Raw genomic sequence first — 10,870 nt, 5'->3', positions numbered from 1 at the left:
GAATAGCATGTGAAAGACAAAATTGTCAGTAAAGGGCTAGTAATTTACACTATAATTGTTATTGTATTATGTGTGTAATTACATGAAACAGAACAGCAGGGTAAATGAAAAAAAGAAAAAAAAAAAGCTGCCATTTTCTAGATCCTCCTTACTTCATTGACTTCACACTGAAGCCACTTGTTAGAGCACAACAAAAGAAGGGAACCAAGAAGCCTGCGGTGATAGTATTTCTGACCTAACCGTAGAGCATAATTGCACAGTGACTTTTAGCCTACAATCTCCTTCAGTAGCAATCCTGTGTGACCACCAGCTATGGAAAATCCAGCCCAAGCCCTCTTCCTTTCCCTCCATATGCTGAATAAGTACTTTTTAAAAACAAAGAAAGTTTGATTAGATATACCACTTTTTTCCAAGAGATACAAAGTGATGACTTTTAACACCCATGGGTTTGGGTTATATACTTGATCAGCAAAATAATCCACCTGTTGTTAAAGCCTCTAATTACTCAAGCAGAGCAGCATTGGAAGCTCTGCTGCATCTATAGTTATTCATTGACTTACTGTAGTTCTTCACTGAACTGCACCTAGACAGTAATGTCTGTCGCTGTAATTTGTAGACATGATGATATAAATAAGTAGTGGCACCATCATGCAGACAAACATGGCAAAGTCCAGTTGGTTTTGGAATTCTCTCTCACTTATCAATATTATAACAATAGCTATTAACTGACCTGACACACTTTTACTTTATAGAAAGTCACAGAATTATTTTAATGTAATAAAATATAGTTTTATCTGGAGTCCCTGGATACCACTTGGAGATGTGAAATGCAGGGAAAATATAACTGTACTGCATCCAGACATTCAAAGAGCTGCAAGTCAAGTATCTACCTTCTTTTTGTGATATCTTTGTCAGCTAAAATCTAACAGGAATTTCAGGTCTGTTTCCACATGGGCATTCTTATACTGACTTAGGTCCCAGAAATGGTAGGACATGTCCACTTCAGGACGTATGAAGCAAAATACACTGATACCGTAAAAATCACAGCACTCCCATTGTATGCATTTATGCCACACCTGAATATAAGAAAACAGCAAATTTATTGAGCTCAACATTTATTCAGAATATTTTCTCAAAGTTGAAAGTGAATTCTTGAAGTTTGCACGGCCGCCTAATTAGATGACAGCAAAATGAGCATGGTCCGTGTACAAAAGACCGGGAGTCAGACTGAGATGTAAGCAGCAGATATCACTGGGCTGAAATGAACCTCTGATATTTCTCTACATGACCATTGCAGGCTTGTGGAATTCCTGTAGCTATAATTTTTTCTTCTGTCATGTCCTGAAGAGGGACTTTCCCTGGCTGGGGAATCAGTTTTCCACTGAAGGTAAATTAATGTCATAGCAAGAGAGACATGCCCACCCTCCCAGAAGCCATAGATTCTCTGATGGAAGACACCAGGGCCAGTTATATGGTTAGTCTGGCGAGATGTTGAAAAGGCAGGTCAGATAAATTGCTTATAACTAACAAAACTGAAATTCTCAGATCCAGAGATTACTCAGAGTTTGTTGCAGGAACGAAGTAATGGGTGTCCAAGGGAGAAGCATATGCTGTACCTGGGTCACACTATGAGTGCTGCAGTACCAGCTGGAAGAAATCTGGCAAGAAACTTGTGGATAACCAGAATCTGCAGCTAAGGAAAAATAAAGAGTTGACCTTGAACAACAGAGAACACAGAGAGCAGATATAATTTCCCCCTTCTTGTGTATAATTTATATAATGCTAGAAAATTATAGTACTAACCAAAGATGAAAAAAAATGGAAAGAAAACAGCCGATGTCATCAGAGTAAGGTTAAATATACCGAGAGTAAGGTTAAAAAAAAATTATGCTAAAGCAATAACTGAAAAGCTGATGTTGCAAATTTTGGCTCTTGTTTGTCTTTGCTTTTATATGAAAAGCTTGTTTTGATTTTATTTCTTCTTTTTACAGATTCATAATTTATTGCTGCAATATATAAAACTTGGTGCTCATGTTTTTACAGTGGAACTTTCCTCTACAAATGTTACAGAGGTTGAAAAAGGCGTATTTACCTGCCCCCTGCTGGAAACACACAGCAAAAATACAGCACAATCAGCAGCACTGTCGTACCTACACGATGCAAAACCAGTTCCCCGTCCACATACAAACCAACTTCATCATGGATTCAGCAGTTACACGCAAGTCGGATTTTGTTCAATGTACCTAGTTAAAATAAATTATGTCTTATTTGTCTAGTATTGACTTCACTCTACTATATAAATGCTGGGGTTCAATCTAATCCCACTTAAACTGGAGTAAATAAAAAGTATCTCTGTGGAAATCAGAGGAATTACACTATTACAAAACTGTCTAAATGAAAGCTGAATTATACTGTTAGAAATGTACCTGGTAGAATATGGGTTGCCACATTCACAGATAAAAGCACTTCACAAATACTATGTCCACGTCTATGAGAATACAGTACTGATCCAAGTACACAAAATCCTAAGTCTCTTGAAAACAATAATAATTAAAAAAAAGGTTGCCAGAAACACTATTATTATTCACAATTTTTCTTAAAACTTTCTGCAGACACTGTGTATACCTGAGCCCAATCAGCTTCCTCACACGAACTGGTCACATACACGTTACAGGATCATTAGGAATGACTGATTAATCTAAAGATTAAGTGAAGATCACAAGAAGAGAGATGGCTCAACAAAACCACATTCAGAAAGCAACTGATGCTGCTAATCAAAACCAGAGTTAGAGAGGCCTGTGCTATACCAGCTACCCCTAGGGCAGTGAGGAAGCAAAGGACCTGCCAAAAACACTAAACACCTTTACCATTCTTCTAAAGTTATTCCTCCCCATAATCAACATTATCACAAAATGTTATTTTTCCTTAAGCATTTGCTTCTATTTTCTTTACTTACATCAGTTGCTTTAGCTTTTTTTTTTTTTGCTTTTTTTTTCTTTTTTTGAGGGAAGGCTCATACAGGGATTCAAGCATCTGAGGGAAACATACATGTTTCCAGCAATTCTGCAATAACTTACTAGTGATGGCAGTCACAAGATAGAAGATTTTCCTGCAATACTACTACTTTTTTTTAACCGAGGTCCAGCTGTAATATCTGTTAGATCATCATCCTAACCCAGAATTCTAGCTAACATATAGGAAAAAGCATGGTTAGTTAAATCTACCAGAAACAACCCCTTAATTAGCATCCAGACTGTATTCTAAAAATCACACTGCTGCTTTTGCTTTCACTGCATTTAGCTCATCTCTTCTTATACGTTGATTCAGACCCGCCAAACCTCAAAAAGCCCAGATGTTTTTCCAAAGACAACTTTTAGGATTATAAGGCATATATGCAGCATTAATCTTTGTGCTTCACTATATATGCATTTTACATTAATTCAGTTAGTCCATATGCAGTAGCAGATCTTCAGCATTCAAAGGGTGTATAGTATCATAATGAAAAATGCTGAAATTCTGCACTGGCCATCACGAAGCATTTTTTCTAGGCTTGGCTTGGCTTCACCTAGTGAAAGGCTTCACCAATTGTGTTTTTTTCTTACTGATGGAAAATCACATCATATTCAAAACCAACACAACTGTCTCCTAATTCTATTGCTTTACATGATGCTTTGATCCTGCTTGTCTTATATTTGTAAGAGAGGGGAGTTTTTTTAATTGCTTTCCTCAAAGAAACATTTCACCCCCTGTGAAAGCTTTGACTGAATTGCATCCTTTGGGCTTCACTTTCATAACAAAACTTACACTAGAGAAACACAGGATGGTAAAGCCATTTAAATAAAACATTAGCCTGTCCTCTTCTACCTTTCATGCTGTTATTGTAAATTAATTTTTAATCAGTTCCTACCCCAGATACATTCCTCCTTTAAACATACACTTACCACATACTGTTAAAAGCATTTCTAAAAGGGCAATTTAAATGCAGTGCCAACACTGCTCCTTAGAAACCCTGTAATTCACATTTATCTCTGGTATCAGCTTCAACTATGATGCTCTTCCTTTTTACAAGCCTCCAGATGTGTATTCGAGCTATGCTTTGGATTACAATCCATTTCTGCCTTCTGGGCTTGCTGAAAGGGATTCTGTATTAAACAGAAGGCTTTCAAAGCTGCAAAGAGCAGTTAAGAATCCACCTACCACACATATTTTAGAAAGTTCCTCCTAATATTTTGTTTTAAAACACAGAAGTATTAAAAAAACCAAACAAACAAAAACCAGTTAGCTACACTGCTATAAAGTTGGGTCCTGTTCTGTATGACTGAAGCCTTCTGTTACAAAAAAGGAGAGGATGAGGTCTGTGATTCATAATACATAAATGAAAAATGCCAAAATATACAGCAAACACTGCTTAGCAATTGTCTTTTCAGTGTAAACCCTCCTGCTGTTTCTTATTTGCCAAACTGTAAACATTCTACTTTCATTTACTACAGGGATGCCTGCATCATGAAAGCATATTTTCATTATGCTTTGTCACCACCAAAATCTGACTAAATCTTCCCAAAACCTTAACCAGTGCTAGTTCAGTAAAAATTTAACAGACTTTGGGAGTGGAATTTTCTGAACACATTCCAGCACTTCATACTAGGCAACGAAACCATAAAACCACCAGCCTACAAACAAGGCTGCAACATCCAGGGTGGAACTTCCCAGGAGTAAGTTGTCAAGGGTCCACTGTGGTGCAAGGGTTACTCCGGGCTTTCTGACTTCTTCAGTGTTTGGCTTTACAACTTTAACATTACATCCAGGTAGCCTTTATTGTGTAATTGCACAATACATGATAGCAGTATAAGCAGCAAGGAAACATACACACATTTTGCAGAAGCATTCCATATAGTCACTACTTTCACTACTAGATCAACTTCCAGTGTAAAGCTTTAAAACCCTGCCATTGCCATAAAAATGAACACTAACAAAATTAAGTATTTCAGGTTAACAACTCTTTCAGAGCAGCAGAACCCTCCACTGAATTTTTTGATACTGCAGGCTGTACAATACACAAATCAGCAGGACACGTCTGTGCATGTTAATGCTACACACACACACAAATTCCATGCAGAAGGAACACTGCACAAGTGACATATCCTGCAGCAGAGCTCCTCACTTTGGGGGAGTTTTTTCACTCCCTTTTAGTCTGCAACCATTAGGGTGCAACGCAGACCCTGTCTTCTTCTCTGCAGACAGGCAGGGTGTGACTGATGGGTGAGGCTGAGCAGAAGATTTAGGGTCTAGCGGGGATTTATTCCATTAGGAAAATTCTGTGAAATACTAGATTAGACTGTTTATTATAGCAGTACATTTCTAAGCTGTTGCCAAGGATGTCTGGGGCAATCAAAGTATATATATAAACAGCAACAGATGTCCAACCATGACTTGACAATTTTTGACCAAAGTCAGCACATGAGGTTTACAGGCTGATTGCATCCAGGAGGGGAAGGAAGGAAGGAAAATCTTCTTTTAAGTAATAATGTCTGAGGCAGAAGTTGTACCCTTTCAACTTATGATCAGCTGACAACAAACTGATGGCACAGCATACAACCAAGCATCATTAAACCCAGCCAGTTACATATCTCCAGTGTATGCTCTGTACTTTAACCATTACCGCTGTTCTAAAAGGAAAATTAAATAAAACCCAGAGGGATATGGATTTTCGTAATGGCTTGTACAGCTTCAATTGACACAAGCCCTGTGCAGGATATTTCTAGAGTTAACGTCTTACAGACAAAACCATAGATGTTAGGGATGGATAATATCTGCTAAGCCATCTGTTCTATTTCACTGCCAAGGCAAAACTGTTCCTACTGCATATTTATTTGACTTGTACATTACTTTTAAATACTCCGGCAGAGGGAGCTTCCACTATTCCCCTAGGGAGGTTGGACCCACTACAGAATACGTTTCACTAGCAAGGTATTTTTCCTGGTGTTCAGCTTAAATTTCCCCTTTTTAATTGCATCCTATTTACCTTCGCCATCCTCTATTTGTGCATGTGCAATTTTCCACATTTCAGCACACAGGGAAAAGAAACTGTACACATCAAGGACTGCTATGTAAATAGGTTTTAAAAGAGCAAAGTGTGCATACACAAGAGGGTCTCAGAGAAAATAGTATCTATTCTCTTAGAGAATGTCAAGACAGTGAAGTCTTACATTTCTCAGGTACAGGCTATAATTTTTGTAGTGTTATCTAAAATTTCTAGTGGGAAGGGACACACAACAGTTTCAGAGACACTGTTTCTTTCATCGATATGAACAGCAGCAGCAACTTGTTTCTAAGCTAGAAGCTCTGCAGAAGCACAGGAGGCAACATACCTCCAGCTCTCTGCGGAGGACAGAGCTGCAGAGGCTACAGAGACAGAGAGCTGGATGCAGTCTGCCCAGTCAGTCAGCAGCCAACTTTGACTTAACAGAGACTCTCAGGCTAAGCATTTTAGTGTACTCTTTTGGGGGTTGATCATTATATGTCAATATTCCTTGAATGCTGACTGGTAGAAGGATACTGCGTACAGGATTTCGTACTGCTGTATACCTGTGCTGACTACAATGACTACTGACTCCCTAAAACTGATTAAGATCTGACATCTCTAATGCTTTCCTTCATTGTTTGCCTTTAGTATCTTTCCCTGTACATAGGTTATTCTCCTGTTCTGCTTGTTCTGTAGTTAACAAGTGGATTTTTTTCACTCAATCAGCTTCCTACACCCTTCCTAATTTGGAGATTGGGTTAATTGAAGTTAATTCATTAGAAAATTCAAGGTCTACTTTTGCCTTGGCTTTAACAAAAATAGAAGAACCCTTCTATTTATTTAAATCTCATTGAACTTGTGTATCTAAGTAACATTTTAAAGCAACTTGTTCATAACTGATCACTTTTCTACATAGCTTAAGGTTGGGGGGTTTTGTGGTTATGGATTGTTGGATTATTTTTCCAGCAGATGAAGCTGACAAATTTAATTTCAGACAATTTCACTACAAATTGCCGCTTTCACTATTTCTTGCTGTTTCCGATGGGAACATTACTTGTTTTCAAGGAAGGCAGTGGCCCATAGCAATACTGAGAAATATCATTAGCAGAGGTATGAAGCTGATATATTTTTAACAGTTTACTACTGCATCTAGGCATCATATACAGAGTCCCCATAAAAATACTAGGAATCTGGGACAGTTATTGTCCCTGATGAGATTCTGTAAGATTCAGTAGCACATTCTGGCTAATCTAGAAATAGGTTTTTCAGCCACAGCCCCATAGGTCATTTACAAAAACTATTGTTCCAACTTTTCTGTTGCCTTTACAAACAGAAACTTGGTAACAGCATCCTCTCTTCTGTTCACATCTCCCTCTTTTCCTAACTAGCTCAGGATAGTCAGAATAACAGAAACGTTAAATACTGTAAGTCCAAAAACAGAAGTCTGAAAGCTTCCCTCTATGAACAATGATATTTTATGACATATCAACTACTTTAAATCCTTTCACTGTATGTGTTTGATTTTGTACCAGCAGCTTTTTTTTTTTTACCAAAATATCACACGGGATCAAGTCACTGTGCTACAGAAATCCTTGCTCGTAGTATTAATAGTACTCGAGCACACGAATCTGGAGAAGGAAAAGTTTAAATATCCCGTGTCCAACAAGTGGTTAGCAAGTACCCACCTACGAAAGGGAGCGGCCCGGGCCGAGGCCGCCGGCGGCGCTGCGCGGTCCCAGCCGGCCGGCAGCCGCTAGGTGGCGGTGGCGCCCCGCCGGGGGGGACCTTCGGCTGCCGCGCCGGGAGCATCCGCGGGCGGTGGAACGGGGCTGGGACTTGGCTGAAAGACAAGGGGGTCGCCATCGCCTCTCTCATATATATCTGGAAGCTGGCGAGGTGTACTGGGAAGTATCCTCAACACTTCTGCTCCCGAACGGTTCCCTGGGCTCCAGCATCCCCCGGATCTTTGGGATTACTCTCATGCACGGCTGGCAGTTAAGCTTTCGCTCTTCTCCCTATCACTGCTGTTGTGGTGAGACTTTGTTTGACACTATGACTAAAGCACCTAAGATACGTTAAGAGATATTAACTTGGAAGCGAACGAATTACTCCAGTAATCACTTGTTACCTGATTACACATAAAAGGCTCAACAATTAACTCTTCTTTTTGTCCCGGAGTATAAACTGGCCAGTCGATATCGAAGTAAGGTCAAACTGAACACTGCTCCTAGACAGAACTCGGAAGGTGCAGGAGGATAAACTAAGGATACAATAGAAATGAGACAAGAATCACGAACAATTGTTTCAGGTTCATATTAAAGTGAATCCTTGGGGTAGGACCATTTTCCCCTCTTCAGGATCGCAAGGAGCTTCCCTCCAAATCAATGCTGCTAGCACCCCTTCCTGGCAGCTTTCTTCTGCCGAGGAAAGAAAACACTTTTCAATGGAAAATGAGAAACAGAACAGACTAGAAGTAGAGGCGTGAGCGCAGACAGGTGATGAAGGTAGGAGGAACAGGAAGATCCTGAAGCAGTGGGGTCTTCCAGCTGCCACTACCGATGAATCCTGAAGGAGCCCTCTCCCTAACCTGGTTGTCGTGGAAACACTGAGATATCAGGGAGGCTGTTAAAGATGAGGGTAGCTGAAATGATTGCACTGGGCAGGCACAGAGCACACATCCATAGCAAAACACATTCCATTGCCCTCAGCAGGCACAGAGGAATGTGGTTTTAAACTAGATTTTGGGGCTTAAAACCACGAAGACAGGGAAAGTCCCTGTTTGCTAAATTGTCATAAACTGGGCTGATTAAACAAATTCTCCACAGTCTCTACAGGTGACAGGCTGCAAGCAAAGTACCAACCAAGAGAGATGATTCACTTATACTAGCACAGAATTTTCGAAGTTTTCACTAGCAAGTACAAAAAGAAACAGACAACCCTTTAAGAGAGCATCTGTACACAAATCCAAGCACAGTCAGGAACATTTCTTCTGGTTTTATTAGAAAACTGCCCCCATTAAGTAACCAGTATTTCTCATTCACCTGAACTGACACTTTCAACAGCTTTTGATAAAGCTGATGAAAAGGTCTGCAACATTTGGAACAGTCCTGTATAGTCTCATCACTATTGCTTGTTAAAAGGGGTCATACTGATTAGTTTTTAAAGACAGCACTAAAACTAGTAATAGACTGTCTTCACATAGACACTGTTGTTTGCTGTGGACAACGCTATCTGTTCAAAGCTGTAAGACCTTTTATTTTATTCTTAAAACACTTACATGCTTGCTCACATACAAATATTATCCAACTAAAGAGAATCCAGAGGGGGAAAAAAAAAAAAAGTCACTGGAGGTCTAGGAAAACATTAATTGGGATGAGTTAGTCTAAAGACTAAGAGAATGATGTGGCAACCTGCCAGGTTTTAAATACATTAAAGCTTTCCACAAGTGCAAATGGAAGACTAACCTCTATAGGCAGAGTAGATGGAATAAGAAGTGATTGAGTGAAACTGCAAAAATAATTTTAGGGATTTTAGCAGTAACGATAGCAAAGTGCTAGGATGGATGGCCTGAAGAACTTGCAAGTCTTCACCCTCAAAGATCTTTACAAACAAGTTAAAAATGTTTCTAGGATGACCTTATATATTCATTATGATTCAAGGTACAACAATATGTTAAATGACTTTTCTGTCTTCCGTTAAATGATTTTATGCAATACTAAGATTTTTGTGATATTGTGAGTTTCATAACATACAAATTTGTACATCATGTTGGCTGATCCCTAGTGGAACACACAGCAGTGTTTCCCCTACGTACCGTCACACTATAACCCTGTGGGAACACTCATTTCTCATAGACTTTTGCCATTTCTCCTTTCATGCCTGGAAAAGGCAAGGTCCAAAAAAGTGAAAGAAAAATAGTAGCCAAGTTCCAGGAATCACCTAAGTTTAAGAATGAGCAAAAACTCAACAGACTCAGAAGTGGTTCATCTTCCCCAAAATCTGAGTTCCAAAGATGCTAGCACATTCTTTGAAATTAAAGAAAACTAAAATGCATTTAAGTGGATATTCCCATCATTCACATGATGTGTGAAGACTTGAGACAGAAAAATTCCATCTGGCACAGAAAGAGGGTATAGATGCCCTTGACCCACAGGAAAACCTTCAACTTCACTTCCTAAGCTGCTATTAGGTTAAATGTTTCATGTCCTACAAGATGCGAGTTGTGACTCATTTGTTTCTTTTTTCTTTTTCTTTTTTTAAGGTACACAGAAAGCGCATTATAGCACTGATCACCCAGATCTTATTAGAAACCATGGTTTCATACATAAAATAAAATAATTTTGGGGATTTTTTAGATCCTGTATGTAATTCTGCAGAGAAGTTTACTCCAGTTGTGTGGATAACATAAGAATTTTACCTCAGAACCTGTCCCAGCCAAGCAGCTCTCTCTTCTGATCTCCTGTAACTTTCAGCTCCCCAGCAGCCCTCCCTGTCCCCGATCCACCCATTCTTCTGGTTTTGATTTTGTGCAAGTTAACAAGTTAACGGAGTTAGCAGAGAGTGAGTTAGCTCAGGGCTTAACTGGACAGTACTAGTACTTTCACAGAAAGAAGTACACCATTCACAGTGCATGTTCTGTACCATAAATTGGGGCAAATATTATTTCACAAAATACCTCTATGACTCCATTTCATGAAGAGAAATAAACACTTGCACAGCTACCATTCATTCATTTTGCACAATTCTGGATTCTCAAGAATGCATGAACAAAACTTTACTTTCTGCTGATGCAGACTTTCTGGGTTTGCTCAAATAAACATTCGGCCAAGTCTGGCAGGGTGGGGCTGA

This window comes from Falco punctatus (assembly GCF_963210335.1).
Source record: "Falco punctatus genome assembly, chromosome: 11".
NCBI classification, from domain to species: domain Eukaryota; kingdom Metazoa; phylum Chordata; class Aves; order Falconiformes; family Falconidae; genus Falco; species Falco punctatus.
The sequence above is the reverse complement of the archived record's forward strand: the minus strand, read 5'-3'. Positions refer to the sequence as shown.